This window comes from Mustela lutreola, chromosome 2 (genome assembly GCF_030435805.1).
Source record: "Mustela lutreola isolate mMusLut2 chromosome 2, mMusLut2.pri, whole genome shotgun sequence".
Classification (NCBI taxonomy): domain Eukaryota; kingdom Metazoa; phylum Chordata; class Mammalia; order Carnivora; family Mustelidae; genus Mustela; species Mustela lutreola.
The window spans coordinates 205,441,147-205,454,497 of NC_081291.1; the positions used below are offsets into that span (position 1 = coordinate 205,441,147).

At 32.2% G+C, this 13,351-nt stretch overlaps 1 pseudogene; it reads right to left on the reverse strand.

Annotated features, from left to right (window-relative positions):
* Positions 1–981: 981 nt before the first annotated feature.
* LOC131825681 (large ribosomal subunit protein uL1m-like) lies at positions 982–8,832 on the reverse strand (annotated as a pseudogene).
* Between the last annotated feature and the right edge of the window lie 4,519 nt (positions 8,833–13,351).

The following is a 13,351-nucleotide window of genomic DNA, read 5'->3' on the forward strand; positions in this document are numbered from 1 at the left end:
TTTATAAAAAATTTTAAAAAAAAATAAATAAATAAATAAAAAATAAATAAGTGGGAAAAAAAAATCACAAAAAAAAAATAAAAAAAAAAATAAAGATACGAAGTATATATATTTATATAAAATTTATATGAAACTATATATGTATGTGTGTATATATGTATATTATATACACACATATATATGTATATATACATACGTATGTATTTGTATGCTTTATGTATTTGTATGTATATGTATATATATGTATATATATGTGGGTATATATATAATATACTACATATACACACGTATATGTAGTGTGTATATATATAATATACATATTATATATAATATACTACATATACTATATACTATATATACTATATATATTTATATATATAATATACTACATATACACACGTATATATAGTAGTACATGTAGTATACATGTAGTATATTGTATATATACCACATATACATGTGTATATGTAGTATATTATATATATATACCCATACATATACATGTGTATATGTAGTATATTACATATATATATGATTTTTAAAGACAAAAGGCATCTACAGGGGATGCATTTATAATGAGATTTTTTTCTTCTTACAATTTTAAAATATCAACAAAAAATGGCTGATATTATTGTCTTTTTCAGCACTGTGATTTTTTTGTAGTCAGTCAGAAAACTTTATTTTCTTATTTTTGAATTTGTTGTGTTTCTTTTCTGCTGTTAAAATTTATATTCAAATATGATGTTCAAGAAAAAGACACCAAATATAAAAATTATGCAATTTTATAATTTTCTCTGTTCCTTCAAATCCAGTGAAAATAATTTTATAATTGAACAATTTTAGGTAACATCTTTTTTTTACTTTCTTTGTTTTCTGCCTATTCAGGCTACAATGACTTTAGTCATAAATCTTCACTTGAACCAGGAGGGAAAGGTGTATCATAAGGGATTCCAAACTCAGAGGTCTGTTCTGCAAACCGCATCAATATTCTTTGCTCATTGGCCACTGTTCAGTCATTGGACCCATTGTTGCTATTTTGGTCTCTAGAAAAATTTTCCTCTCTTCATCAGCCTTAATTCTGTACCAATATTTATTTTATTGTTATTTATTTATTTATTTTTGTTTTGTTTTGGTGCAAAATGGTTTTATTAAAGCATGGGGACAGGACTCTTGGGCAGAAAGGGCAGCTGCCTCATAACCAATTTTAAATAATTCAAACATTTTGGCGATGTCACAGCCAATTGAATTTCAAATGAGCTTTGAAAAAATATATATATGTATTTTAAGTTTCTTCTTTAATGGATTAATGTCACACATTATTTCTGAAACAGCTTCATAAAAGCCTGCATGAATTTCATCATCCGAAAGCCCCTGAATCAGATTAGTTCCTTTTGTATTCATACCTCTGTTTTCTTCTGCTATTTTATCTCTAATGTATTCACTATGAATACAGTAACTTTATTGATTTCTACAACAAATGCGTATGAGAAACTAAGAAAACTGGCCAGTAACTCCACATTTTTATTTTTTCTTCAAGTGCTATATATCCAGTATCAAGTTGGGATTGCTTTGAATTAGTGAAGTCCAGAATTTGAAATTCTTTACTTTCTTCACAGTGTATATCTGCAAAGGGTATTTTTAAAAATTTATTTATTTAAGGCTTTTACCTATGAAAGAGAGAAAAAGAGAGAGAAACAAGCTTCCCTCTGCATTAGGAGCCCAACACAGGGCTCAATGTCAGGACCCTGGGACCAAGACCTGAGCTGAAGGCATACACTTAACCAACTGAGCCACCCAGGTACCCCAAGGAGCTGTATGTATTTTAGATATACATCCTCAGGATTGTTTTCTGTAGAGTTTATTTTTTTTAACTCATCATTTTTTTCTTCTCTCTCTATCTCTTTTTTAATCTGGTATTTTTGCTGTGACATATTATTTTTTGTGTTGTTTTGCAAGCTTTATAGCAGCAGAAAAATATTTGATGAGCACTTGAATGTTTACAGAATAAGGATAAGGAGATATCTGATAAGCCATCTTAGAAAAAACTATGCTTTTGCTGATTTATCAAGTGTCTATCAAGGCATCTGAGAGCTACTATCATATTTTCCATTTTGGATTATGTTGAACTTCCATGACCTTTTTACCTTCAAATTTGCCAAAACAAAGTTCTCTTTATTATAGATTCTAATTTTAACTATTTTTATATTATATGGATTCTGTTATATGAAAAGTTCCTGATTAAAGGTAAATCATTCTCTTTTCTTTATATTGAAGGGATAGATTAAGGATGCGAATGATTTGATGGATTTTGGCACAACATGATCATTCAAATAATATCTATCAAAACTGACACTACATTTCTCAATATTCTAGCCATCTTTAGGAACACATCTCTCCAGAGTTTTCGAGATTATAAAAAAAGTATGGCTAGTAGTATCTACTCAGCGTTATGTTAGCAACACTATGGACACATTTAAAGTCTATATGATAACAGACTAATAATTGGACTTCATTCTTATATTGCCATGGAATTGTGTTTTCTTTTATTTTATATGCTACACTTGCTACTGTAAGTTTTCTTGAAGTTCATGTTCTGAGTACATTTTTGAAAAGCAAGGAATAGGCTAGTGTTACGACAAGAGGATGGTGAGAGTGGGGAGCACTAAAGGGAAATGTATTTGTTAAGTGGAGAGTATGTATTGCTGGAAAGTAATTTGGTACCTAATGTGTTAAAAATTCAAATACATACAGTTATCCATCTATGCATTATTTTATATATTATTTTATATATAATATATATTATATATGTTATATATAATATATTATTTTATATATATATATGTGTGTATGTGTGTATATATATATGTGTATACACATATATGTGTATACAGGTATACACATATACATGCACATTTGGAGAACAAAACAGTACAACTATTTCTGAGGGGAAAAATACTATACTTTCTTTAAAGGATTTATTGTTTTCATTTTAACTAACTGAACAGTAAAATTAAAGTTTCATTCTTCTCTCCTAATTTTATTTGAGAGATGGCTGCACAAACCCCTAAGTTAATTGTTTCTCTTCCTGTAACTCCTAATGAATTTATAATGCAGTGAAGAAAAGGTCTTTCCCTTTGTTATCTCATATGAACAATTAAATTCTTCTTGGTTGCTCCAAATCAGTTTCAAACCTTGACTTTTGTATTTATATGTTAAAAATTGTCTTGCTTCCTATAATCATATATATATACTTTTTTGTTTGTTTGTTTCTCTCTCTATATATAGTATATAGTATGGTTGTCATTACAGAATTCAAGTTAAGTCTGGTACTAACACTGATCCTAGACATAACCAATATGTGAAATCAGTAAAACTACCCACCATAATAATAAGAAACCAATGAATAAGAATTCTGTGTGGTATCTCTAAGCAGCATTAACTGACTTAATAACATACCAGGAATGCAAAATCGCTTGAATTGTTGAAATAAGACTTAGTAATTTGTCTTTTCCCCATTAGGCTTAATGCATTTTGATAGTTAGAATGAAGAAGAGAGAACAAACTATAATAGGGCCAGTGAATGAACCTGCATTGCTGTCATTAATATCAAGCCACTGGTGACTAAGTATTCGGCACATGAATAATTATTACTCTTGGCTGAGAGGGTTGAGAACATTACTAGGGAATATTTGCATTTTTATGGTTTTCAGAAGTTTTTTGTTTTTGTTTTTTACATTATTTAGTTTTCTATCTTTGTCTATAGCACTCAAAATGCTCCTCCATAAAATCTTTAATTGTTTCTTGTTAATATGTCTATTGAATACTATTTTTGCAATGGAGTTTTGTTTTTTGTTTGTTTGTTTTTGTTTTTGTTTTTTGTTTTTTGTTTTTTTAAACTGTTGGCTATGTCAAAAGCCTAATAAAACAATTCCTTGTAGGGCGCCTGGGTGGCTCAGTGGGTTAAGCTGCTGCCTTCGGCTCAGGTCATGATCTCAGGGTCCTGGGATCGAGTCCCGCATTGGGCTCTCTGCTCAGCAGGGAGACTGCTTCCCCCTCTCTCTCTCTGCCTGCTTCTCTATCTACTTGTGATTTCTCTCTGTCAAATAAATAAATAAAATCTTAAAAAAAAAAAAAACAATGCCTTGTATAAATTTAAGATCTTCATTGCCACTCTGGTGAACCTCTACTTATCTGAAATATTTGAATAATTCTATGTAAAGCCCTATAATTTTGTTTGAAGAAAAAAAAAAATCAATTAAACTTAGTATAGTATGTTGTCAATTTTTGAAGACCCATTTTGAAGCTCATTAAAAATTATTTTAAAGAGGAGCCTATGGGTGGCTCACTCAGTTAAGCATTCTACTCTTGGTTTTGGCTCAGGTCATGATCTCATGATCATGAAACTGAATCTTGGGATAGGATCCAAGCTCAGCACTGAGTCTGCTTGAGATTCTCCCTCTCGCACTGTTCCTCTCCCCACTTGCATGCAACTTTCTGTCTTTTTATCCCTGTAAAATAAATAAATAAATAATAAATAAATACATAAAATCTTTTTGAAATTATTTTATTAATTCAATTTTAAAGACTTTATTTATTTATTTTGACAAACAGACAGACCCAAGCAGGAGGAGCTTTTGTAGGCAGGGGGAGAGGGAGAAGCAGCGTTTTTTCCAAGCAGGAAGTCCAAGGTGGAATTCAGTCCTACGACCCTGAGATCATAAGCTGAGCCAAAGGCAGATGTTAACCAACTGAGATACCTAAGTGCTCCTAAAAAAGTTATTTTAAAGAAAATATCTGGGGCGCCTGGGTGGCTCAGTGGGTTAAGCCTCTGCCTTCGGCTCAGGTCATGATCCCAGGGGCCTGGGATCTAGTCCGGCATAGGGCTCTCTGCTCAGCAGGGAGACTGCTTCTCCTCATCTCTCTCTCTGTCTGTCTCTCTGCCTATTTGTGATCTCTCTCTGTCAAATAAATAAATAAAATCTTAAAAAAAAAAAAAAGATAATATCTAAGTAAGTAAAAAATAAATAAATAAATAACTGTTGAATAATATTCTCATTTTAAATTATTGAAACTGTGTGTGTATATATATAGACATTATATATAAGTCACATATAGTAACTTTATATGATTAAGCAACTTTGTGTTTTAACATTTTGCTCTATTTATATTGTAAATTTATGATATATTAAAATGAACATATATAGCGATTTTTCATTTGCTTTAACACTGAAATACATTAGCACCTTTTAGCAAAGAACAATGTAAAATTATCAATGCAGGATTTTACATTATATATCTAAAGCTATGGGTATTATGTATATGTCTTTAATTATAAACTTTGATAAAAACACATTTTAAAACATGGATTTGGGGATAAGTAAAAACAATAAAATTTATAGATATTCTAAACAATAATAGGGAAATATAGAATTGGACCCAAATAATCCTGAGTTTGATTCCCACTAGGATTATGTACTAATCTCTGTGACATTTTTTGCCATGGCTAAACTTCTAGAGACATTGTAAAAAATATATACCCGTGCTATAATGTCATTCACCTTAGATTGTTTAGATTGCTACTGGATTAGAAAATTTAATGTAGTATTTAAAATATTTAACCTAGGGGTCCCTGGATTAAGCATCTGTCTTAAGCTGAGGTCATGATTCCAAGGTCTTGGGATGGAACAGCATGTCTGACTCCTTGCTCAGTGGAGAGCCTGCTTCTCCCTCTCTCTCTTCAGCTCCCCCTGCTCGTGTTCTCTTTCTCTCTCTATCAAATAAATAAATAAAATATTAAAAATAATAAAAAATAAAACACCCACTCTAGTGTTGCTTATGTAGCAAGATCTCCACTTATTTTACTGAACATATATACTATATGTATTATATATATTCATATATAAATTCTGTTACTAAGGCCTAATACAGGTGGCATAACTTGTATGTATAAAAAGACTGACAAAGTCACCCAATATATCAACATATATTGGGCCAGCAATATCTGTATGCTCTTTCAGTCAAGTAATTGAAATGGTCTTCCATTTTTTCTTAGAAGTGAAGATAAAAAGCTTATTGGTAATTATGTAAAGTACAATGCTTGTTGATTATAAATAACTTGAAATAGATTAAGATATAAAAACATTCATTATTTTCATGTTTCACAGAATGTTTATATTGAATTTTTTAGATAAAGTACTTTTCTGTTTATCCTGGATATTCTCTTTTTTTATATTTTATAATGCATAGAAAAAAGTTTTAAAAAATTATGTAGGATTATTATTTAGGATTTCAGTTGCCTCTAATTCCAGAAGTTTAAATGGTTTCAAGATTTTGACATACTAGCAAGATTATTATTCATACCCAGTTTCAAAATTGTTACCATATTCAGGAAAGGATGAAGCAAGTGTGTTAGAAAGTAGATCCCTAACAGTGAGTTTGGATTTTTCTTCCATTCAAAACCATGAACTTATAGCAAAATTCATTAAACCAGAAAAATAGAGACACTTTTTTTTTTCAACAGTATGTCTCCATCTAATTAGCTCAATAACATCCCTTTTATTTTATGACCTAATACCATAGGAAGTAATTGCTTGCAGTGTCTATTCTCCAACTATTGTAAAATTTTTCATTTCACCATGTAATTCTTGTTACTGTAATAATATATATCAATGATATTTCTGCTACTTTTAGTCAGTCATGATTATTTTGATATAAAACAGCTCATTCATGACCCACTTTCATTTATTTTGCAAAATATGCCAGCCCTTGAAATAAAAATAAAAACTAGGGTCTCTGTAACCTATATGCCCACTTCTCTTTCCCTGTCTTTGTCTTTTCCTCCCTATTTTTACTCTTATATCTTTATCCATCCAATGTGACATCAGATCTCCTATGTGATCTTCACAACTGGTCCCAGAATTACAAAAACATTGACGTGTTCTGATTAAAGTCCCAGGTCCTCTTCATTGAATAAATCTTGATCTTCTTTAACTGGTGGTGCTAAGCATATAGTTCTGGCTTTTCCTGGTTTTCACAAAAAACTGTTCTGGACAGTCACAGCTGGTTCTCAGTCTTTGCTCATTAACTGTGGGAGTGATTGTCTGTCTTGTGCAAGAAGGCTTTGTAACTGTCTTCACTCCATAGGATGTGGTGTTGGTAAAAGGATTCTAAATTACTTGAGTGGGAAGAGTAACCTCCTGACTGGAGACAGAACTCCCCCACTGTGTGAAGTGCCATGACAATGCCTGTTAAATTTCTAAAGACTCTCCCTGAAGCATTAGGTCTTGTCACTACTGCTCATTAGCTCTGTATCCAGTGTTACACAAGTAATGGAAGATTTGCATACATTACAAATGTCACAAATCAGGAAAATCAGATTTACTGTCCATTCTAAGATTTGCAAGTGTTGCTTCATTGTTGAAAAACAAAGGAATAAATAGCATTTGCAACCAAAGGGCTTATGGGTAGCAAAAACATCATCAGCTTATAGAATCTTTATTAGTCATTATTTCATCCCTATTTACATATGGATGCAGTGTACAAACACACATACAGTTTCCTCTGTGCATAATAATCTTCTGTAGTGCAAGAGATGGAACAATAAGATAGTTTGGATGGAAATACATATTTTTATATATTTTTTTCCTTGTAAATCAGGTGAGAGGGACAAAATAGTTTGTCAGTCCAATTTCTATAAAATCAATTTCTGGATAGCCCCAAATGATATTTCTTCAAAATGATTCAGTGAAATTAAATAATTATTGATTCACCAAAACAAGCAGGCACAATAGCTATACTATACTGATGTAATAATCATGTAATATGATTACATGATAATCATGTAATATGAACCAGTAATATGATATGATTACATGTACTGATATAAATAATCATGTAATAATGTTAGTTTCATTCACAGTGGGAAAACCATTAGGTTTTGGAAAAGTATTTATGTAAAGTAATCTATCTACAGAGATAAAGAATTTTTCTTTCTTTCATTTGTTCTTTTTTTCCCAAATAAAACATGATATCAAGCAGTTAGCTAGAAGTTTCTGTATGGTATAAAGTATAAACCAAATTATACTTAGGAATAAAAACATATATGGAGGAAATTGACTAGGTTTACATGCAAAGACATTCTACTAAAGCACTAATTAAATTAACACTACCACAGAAGCACTGACGTTAGAGGGAAGAAGAATAAGAAGGAAAAAAAGTGTGCATGTAATCTGCTATAGAATTTCCTTTCTAATTTGAAAAACTAACTCAGAAATATAAAACATAACACCTCTATGCTTACTAATAATAAGTTTTATAGCTTAAGCACTTAATAATTAACTTTTTCCAATAATGGCAGGAGAAAGATAGGAATGATCAATAACAATTATGAATCTTCTCTGGAGTTCGATGAAATCCCCAGTTGCACAACACAAGCATGAATATAACCACACTCATCTTTGCAAGTTTACTTGATAACACAAAATTACATCTATTTGTTTTACTCTATATCTCACTATTTATAAGACTTATTATACTATCGAACAGTGAATTTTGGTAAGGTTACTATTTTCCTGTGGAAACAAATCCCAGTTTGTTTGTTTGTTTGTTTGTTTGTTTTTAATTTTGGCCATCATATTAAAAATTAAGCAATATAGTAGCAGTATTTCTCAGCATTTTTACCTTCTGCATAAGCTATTATCTTCACTTTATATGTTTGGGATACTAAAAATGAAATTTTAATGAATATTGTATATCTTACCTTTCCTTCTTCTTTGTACCTGCACTTGGAAAAGGCAGATTTTGTGTAAGAGCATCCCTGAGGCAAGGGTCCATCTTGAGCATCCCTTGAATTACTAAACAAATTGCATACCCAGTAAAACTAGTCTACATATATCCTTAATAATTGTAAAACAGGATTTGGAATATGGTTTTTTTCCCCCTCCTTTTTTTTTCCAGAATTTTGGCTAAATTTTTAAAGCAGGTGAGAAAGGTGTCAAGTGTTTCCTGTATTATAAAACAAAGAGAGAGAGGAAGAAAGGACCCAACGAAGGAACGAAGGAAGGAAACTACAACTAAGCCTATTAAAAAGTGACATTATTAGTCCCTTATTTTTAGTCTTTATGGAAGAAAGCTAAACATCACTAAGATCAAGGATTATATGAAGAATGCTCCCATGTTTGGCTGTTGAGACATGTTTTGGAGTTATGTGCAACAAAACAGAAAAAAAAAATAAACATTATCTTTTTACCCATCTGAAAGCTGATGAGTTAAACATGACATGTGTTATCTCTTCTGTTTTACGAACTTAGCAGGGCACTCAAGATCTTCAGGAAACCATCAGGATTCTTTAGGGATTTAGAGAGAGTAGAGATTAGTGTCTGCTTTTCATCTTTGTCTCCAAAGAACTCACAACAAATGACGCAGATGTTGTGTCTCTTCCCTGAAGGAGATGTGTGACAGTTTGGAGAACACACAACGCTCTGAGTGAAATGACATTTTCTTTTTCTCTAATACCCTCTCTCTTTCTCAAACCCTGGACTATTCACAGGCAGCCAGATAGAAAGGAGAGGGGACAGAGCACAGGTGAACAGTGACCATACCTCCTTGAAACCTTATCTTCCAAGTCATTTGCCAGGCCTGACCTGCTAAATGGGGGAAACTTAAAATTGAATAGAGCTTAAAGTTTTGATGTAGACTGGACTGATCTTTCAAATACCTGAACATGAAACTGATCTTAATAAATAAAAATCTGGATACAGAGGAAGGGAGAAAACGAGAAAAAAATGAATCAGATATCTGCAGTTTTTAAATTTTGATTAGAAATCCAAAATTTATTGAAAGAATTTATGCAAGAAGGAAAAAAAAGGCACTGATGATTTTTGTGCCTCTACAGTGTAGGTTATGAATTACTTTAACATGTGCTGAAACATACCAGTTGGCAAAACATCATGGTCTTAATCAACACGGGGACACAAATTGTAGTTTAGTTTGGGAATCCGAATAATTTTAAAAAAGGTATCCTCTTTAATCCAAGAGGAAATACGGAAGATAAAAGAGAGGAAAACAAGTGTATTTCACCATAGCCCTCAGAACAATTGCCTTTCCCCAATTCCCCATAATCATAGTGCCTATTGCCTTAAAATATTCCATCATAGATATAGATAAGCAGAAATTTAAATAGCCATATGAAGTAACTAAACAGCAAATAATTAAATTACATCTGAGTTTTTTTTTTTAACCTTACAACCCACTTGACAAAATAAGACCCTTTGAACTTTACCTATCTCTACCAGTTAAAATAGTTAATACAGATCAGTTTAAATTAAAATAAGTCCTCCAAGGATTCAACTGAATTACACAAGGCCTGTTTATATAAGGAGTGATTAACCCATTGTTTCTCTGCTTAGCCCAATTTCTCCTGTTCTTAAACCTCGTAGGAATAAATGGTGCTCCATGGTAGATTGGTCCTCATACTCAATATTATTAAAATTAAAGACTCCATTCAATCATCAACTGGTAAATAATTTGCAGTCAAATATTTGGCTAATACATTCTGTTCAGAGCCTATTATAATAGCCTTTCAACTACAGTTTGCCTTCATCTTCAAAAGGACACAATATACTTTATCTGACAATATATGGGATATAACAGCCTTGGCATCACACACAATATTTGCATATAAGATATTAACCATATCCACCTTCCTCTAGAAACACAAATATATCATCATAGCAATGACATCTTTCTATAAGTAGAGTCATTTGCCATATGGATCAAGGACATCCAAATACTCACAAAGGAGCTCTAGAAAAGAAAAAAAAAAAAAAAAATGGGCCATTGCCCCAGATAAAGACCACTGCTTCATTAAAATTTCTGCATGTTATTTGGTCAATTAAAAGCACTTAATCCTTGACATTTTCAAGAAACAGCTATTGAACATTTCATCATCCATAATATGAACACAAACATTAATATTAATACTTTAAGCCTTAATGGGTTCTGAAAGAGACATATTCCTGATTTAAATATTTTCTTAAGCCTAGAAGTGCTGTTATTCAGAAACTGACCCACTTTGAATGCCCCCCTTCCATTACAATAGTCTAGAGTCTGTCCAAATTTCAATATAACAGATACTCCTTTGGTGTCTCCAAGAACTTTTTCACTTTGCATGGTATAGGAACCTCCTCTTCTGCCATCTAAATTCTTTGGACCACTTATAGTAGCTATAAATTTCTCATAAACTTATGATTCAAGAAACTGCCATTCTTGGCTGCATGTTACCTGACATGAGATAAGTAATTGCTAGATACATACATGGATCTTATTGAAAGAGATCCTTTCACAGGCACTGAACAAGGGACCTTTATATCCTGCTGCTTATTGTGAATTAGGTCAGGAAGAAGCATTTCATAAGGCATAGCCACCTGGTAGATGAAAATAAAGCACCTATCCTGTGCCTCCTGGCATATCCTAAATGCAGGAGAAAATGGTCTCCTTATCCTCAGTCCCTTCCTAGATGTCATGATGCTGAATGAAGTCATCTCTCTACCAAATCCCTTGGCTACATGAGAGTCCATTAGTATGAACTTATTGTATATCAAAGAAAATTCATATACTTTATGAATGTCAGCACCACCATTACATGTTCTAAAACCCCGAGGGAGTTGCTGTCATCTGCCCCAGGGAGATGCTTAACCCCCATCTCTCATCAAGGAAAAGAAAGATGAGTTAACACAATTGGCCAGACTTTGAGTAGCAATTCTTGACAATGGATGCCCTGACCAACATCAGCCCCATCTGTACATTTTTGTAGACTCTTGTACCATTGTCAATGGTATGGTCATCTGGTCTGGCCAATCACCAAAACAAGAATTCCTTTTCTAAGGCTGCCTCATTCAAAATAAAGAACACTAAAAATCTCTTCCTTTGAAGATACCCAAAATTCAAAGCACAATACAAGTCTCATTGAGACACTTATACCCTTTGGAGTTTGAGATATCATTGACAGTAACAAAAGCACATATTTTGCTTCTCAAGAGCTGGGCTCTTGAACAAGGCATTCAATGGAAATTCATTTCCATTATTAGCCTCAACGTACCAACCTTGAAGAGTGCCAGCCATATGTTTTATTTAAATAAAATTTAATTAAATGAAACATGGTGCATTTCAGCTACCAGTCAAACATCAGAAATGATGTTTGACTGCTAACAGCTTTCAAAATCCACCTCTCCGTTTTTCCCTCTTCCTTCACCTGTTAGCAAACAAACAAACAAACAAAAAAACCAAGTGATTCCTTCTCTGGCACTGACAAGAATATCAAATCATGTAGGCTGCTGGTCCATACAGTAACCCTTCCTCGGGCCTACCCCCTAATCACACTAATAACTAAAAAATTTATTTGCTCTTTTTCTCTTTCAATCATTTTCAGACATGCATGGGAGTCTCCCCTAGAGAACCTCATTATATGAGGAATAAAAACTTTCAATATTGTCTTGGTGTGTGCATGTGTGTGTGTGTGTGTGTGTGTGTAGTATGTACATTTTATATATAATATAAATATAATATATATTTCTATATTTATAAAAAATATTTATACTTATATGGAAAATTTATTTTTTTAAATGTGATTGACGTTAACAAATGAAAAGGAGTGCTATATAGGTAGTGGAGGTTGTATATGACCAGGAAGGGAAATATAGAAAATATCCAAGGGATTGAAAATATATTTCTTAAGCTGAATGGTGGTCATATTAATAACCATTATTCTTTCTCAAATTCTTCTCATTAATTTTAATGTTTAAAGTCAATAGTAGAGTACATCTAGGAAATACAATCAATATTCTACTTCTTGAAAAAGTAAAAATAAAAATTTAATTTGGAACAAAGACAAATTTCAGGCATTGGAAAGGAAATTTAAAATGTTTTAAAGATTTGTAATTGTACATAAAGAATGTCCACGGTAATAAAAATGAGATATCTAATGGATAATTATCATTAGAATTTGAATTATTCCTTATCTATTTATCACATGGTAATATTATTTTCAATACTGAAAAAAATATTTTTTAAAGATTTATTTATTTATTTGAGAGAGAGTCAGAGAGCATGTGTGCATGCATACGGAGAGGAGCAGAGAGAAAGAATCTTCAAGAAGACTTCCTGCTGAGTGCCATCCCCCATGCGGGGCTCGATCCCATCACCCATGAGATCATGACCAGAGCTGCAACCAAGAGTCAGAGACTTAACCTACTGAACCACCCAGGTGCCCCTTCAACACTGAAAAATGTAAATGTTAAGTCAAGCCAGAATGTATTTTGTGACCTAGGAAAAAAATAATAAAACACTAATGGTG